The sequence below is a fragment of the Lactuca virosa genome, chromosome 8 (assembly GCF_052849685.1).
Source record: "Lactuca virosa cultivar CGN04683 chromosome 8, Lactuca_virosa_CGN04683_v6, whole genome shotgun sequence".
In the NCBI taxonomy this organism is placed as follows: domain Eukaryota; kingdom Viridiplantae; phylum Streptophyta; class Magnoliopsida; order Asterales; family Asteraceae; genus Lactuca; species Lactuca virosa.
The window spans coordinates 21,240,324-21,244,477 of NC_136433.1; the positions used below are offsets into that span (position 1 = coordinate 21,240,324).

At 31.2% G+C, this 4,154-nt stretch overlaps 1 long non-coding RNA gene across 2 annotated transcripts; it reads left to right on the forward strand.

Moving 5' to 3' along the window:
* The first annotated feature begins 2,125 nt into the window (after nt 1–2,125).
* On the forward strand, nt 2,126–4,154 carry LOC145133342 (uncharacterized). 2 transcript variants are annotated; one of them, XR_013718550.1, is made up of 3 exons: nt 2,126–2,879; nt 2,990–3,483; nt 3,655–4,154. It is a non-coding gene; the product is annotated as an uncharacterized LOC145133342 (long non-coding RNA). The 2 variants fall into 2 exon arrangements; XR_013718551.1 differs by having other exon boundaries at nt 2,134–3,134; nt 3,350–3,483.

Here is a 4,154-nt window from a genome sequence, read left to right on the forward strand (position 1 = left end):
TAGTATCTGTTTTGTCTCCTCAACACTCTATTAATTACATATGTTGTATGTTTCATCAAATGGAGTATAAAGATTTGTGCATCTGATTTTGCCCGCCAAATGTTTGTTAAAATGCTTGAATCAAATATTTCAGCCAATTTTTTTTTGTAATATTTAAACTATCATATCTCTCTCATACTAGCTTGGAATGATATGAAATTTGTTTATGCATATTCTCCTTTGTGTTAGCTACAAGTTAGGTTCAGAAGTCATTTAAATTTGATTAATATTGGTTGAGTTATAGTCCTTCGAACATGCGATGTTACAGCTGTATTTTTAGCACTCTTTGTTCAGAAACATTTGTGATCTTTAAAAAATACATAATAATATTCCAAAGTACTGTCCTCTGTGTTAGCTACAATGTAGTCATTGTAATTAGATTAAGTCGATAATTTGGATCAGGTGACTCGGGGAATACTTGATCAAGTGACTCGAGTACATTCTGTTAGAATAAATTAAAAGTCTTTAATGTCTAACACATTCTGTTAGAATTATAGTTTTATTGTGTTAGAATATACTGAAAGTTATACTATTTTAAAGTTGATTATGTTTTTTTTTTGGATTTAGGTTTTGAAGGGGCTGCCATTGATGTGGAAAATGAAGAAAACATGGAGAACGAGAGTATTCTAGCAGAATGTTGTTATTTTTTAAGAATGTTATTCATTTTTGTTGATATTCTTTTAGAATATTTTATAACTATATTAAAATGTATAAGACTTTTAGTCTGTAAGAATATGTATGAATTTGTATTTAAGTTCGGATATATAAGAATATATCAGAATGTTTGTTAATTTTCAACATTTGGTTCAAGAATTTTGTTTTTCTTCAATAATATTCTATTAGAATAAAATTCTGAAAGAGTATCATTCTAACAAAAAATATTCTGACAGAATAAAATCGGTAAAAATTGAAATTGAATTAATTAAAAAATTCAGATTTTTTTAAATTAGGAAAATTAATCATCCCTAAAAATCCGAAAATTTCCTTTTATAAATGTAGTTAATTGTCCGAAATACCCTTTTGCTAAAAATTGTGTGATTATATGGTACATGTTACCCCATTGTAATATCATACACTCTCAAATCATGTCCATTGATTAATTTCATCCGTTGGTCCAGATCTATGCATTCTGGCACACAATACTTAGTAAAAACAAAATAACCTAACTCTATATATATATATATATATATATATATATATATATATATATATATATATATATATATATATATATATATATATATATATATTCGTTTTTGCTCGCTGTATCTACGTGATCATCATAATTAATACGAAAAGTCATTGTTGTTCATAAAATCCTTCTAAACTTCTTACACAAACACATAAACACGTTGATATTTTGTTTCCGTTGACACAACATTCATAATTGGAAAAAAATAGTTCATCGATCAAATGCATAAGATTTTTTTAACGTTTACTTTATATTAATTACGAACAATTAATGCATAAGATCTTTTAAAATTTTCAAATAATTTTTTTAAAGTTTACTTCAAATGTGTAAGATTTTCTAAACTTCTTACACAAACACATAAACATGTTGATATTTTGTTTTCGATGGAACAACAATCATAATAAGAAAAAAAGTAATGAATCGATCAAATGTATAAGATTTTTTTTAAAGATTTACTTCAAAATAAGTACCAACAATTAATGCAGAAGAACATTTAAAGTTTTCAATTATTTTTTTAAAATTTTACTTCAAATGCACAAGATTTTTTTAAAGATTTCAATTTCTATAATCGAACAATGATTTAGTAATTAGTTTGTTGGTTCTTTTCTATAACTACACGAACGAAAGAAATTCATCCAAAAAACAATAGATTCAAGGTATTTGTTGATTCGTTGGCTCGCTTCTTCAATGAAGTTCATCATTGATCCCGTCTCTCTCTCTCTCTTTATATATGTATATGTATATATATATATATATATATATATATATATATATATATATATATATATATTTACTATCTTATTAAACATATTGTCTATTTCTTCAAATTTAAGAGGTATACCTATTACAGCATGACGTACAATCTTATTAAGCTTACAATAACTCATTGTATCTTTACCCTATCTTAACCCTAATCTCATCGAAAAAACATGAGACGCCGTCAACCCACATCTCTTCTATCTCTCTCCTTACTCACTTCAGTTTCCAGTGGACCATCGGTACCACCACCCTCCTTCCGTCGCTGCTGCAATCTATAGAAGGTCACCGAACATCCCTTCCTCCATTAACTGTCATGTGCTCACTCAAATGCTCCTCCTTGTACACTGGATGATCGACGACTGCATTTGTTAAGAAAGGTCATGGTTGTGGCAGCTTAGGGTTTGTAGAGAGGAAGACGACGATAGATGGCGACTATGGTGGTGTCCGACGACAGTGAGACCAATGACGGTGGTGGGGGAGAAGTGGCCGGATTCTGCATAAGTGCAAACGATCGAGGGTTTTTGCAGAGGGTTTGAAATATTTGTTCCGTAATTTGGGGTGTCTCTTAACGCCGTCTCTACATAGTCTCTACCCTGATACCATTATTTTGTCGATGAACCACACCACAATGTGTCTTTCTCTCTCTCTCTCTCTCTCTCTCTCTCTCTCTCTCTCTCTCTCTCTCTTAGGTGCTTCTTTAATTTATGTTATTCTTAAGTGTGGTTTCTTTTTGTTTTTCTGTTGTTCCATTTTTTATCCATTTACCTAAAGTTTGAAGAGTTATTTCAGTTTGCAAAAGGTGCCAAATCAGGGTTAAAAGTCAATACATAGCTTTGGTGGCATATTTGGGTTGAGATGGTGCTCATCTCTCTTTCTCTCTCTCTCTCAGGTGCTTCTTTAATTTATGTTATTCTTAAGTGCGATTTCTTTTTGTTTTTCTGTTGTTCGATTTTTTATCCTTTTACCTAAACCTTGAAGAGTTATTTCGGTCTGCATAAGGTGCCAATATAGGGTTAAAAGTCAATACAAAGCTTTGGTGGCATATATGAGTTGAGATGGTGCTGACTGTGCTCAAACTGTAATACTGTCAAGGGTCATAGTAATTTCTCAAGCACTACTTCTATTAGCCAAACAACCCCTCCTGGTAAGTCTCATGTGAATTTACCATACTACCCTCTCAACATTTTTGTATTCTCATTCATGATGTGCATCTTGAGGAATAGTACATCGTTTGGGACTCCTCCATCCACAATTACTAGAATATAATTGTGTATTTGAGTTTATATAAAGAGGTCATTTTGAGAAGCCTTTGGTTATTAAAATCTGTAATGGGTATCTGCATATCTCGGACATCTCCAGAAATTCATGATATTGACTATGGCCATGAAAACATCATATATTACCAACATACCGCTTCCGATAAAAGAATTGGCTCCATCCATAAACGTCAAGGATCCAAAGGATTCAACCAAGATGCTGCCATTCTTTACCAGGTTTCCTATCTCACTCCTTGTGATTCATTGCTCAAATTCACCATTTTCTTTCTTTAGGTCGTATGTGCCAAATCTCAATGGGTATATATATATATATATATATATATATATATATATATATATATATATCTCAATTTTTTATTTTTAATGATGATATGATTCTTGATAAAGGACTATAGAATGGAAGATGGAGCATTTGGTGGGGTGTTTGATGGCCATGGAAGGAATGGTCAAATAGTGAGTAAATTTGTGAGAAATAAGCTGCCATCATTGATCATTAAAGAAAGGAATTCCAGCATAGCAAAGGGGAAAACAGTAATTGAAGATAATGAGAATGAGTCCAAAGACTTCTAGATTTGGAGAGATGCCTGTTTTGGTGCCTTCAAAGTCATGGACAAGGAGATTATTTGACAAAATATCATGTTAATATTAGTTATTTCTCATTTTCCGTCATCACAAGTTGTTGGTAGGATTGAGTGAGACTACTTTTGCTTTGAGGTATTTGAGGTACTTCACTGTGTAAAATTGTTTAAGGTTTTTCTTTTGGATACTGTGTTTGAGTTGCTTAGAGTGGGGTATTTTTGTAATTTTGAGAGTTGTATTATGATGTAATGTGATAATTATGGACTTTTGTATTTTGGATGCCTCATGATTTTGAACCAGGTTAATAT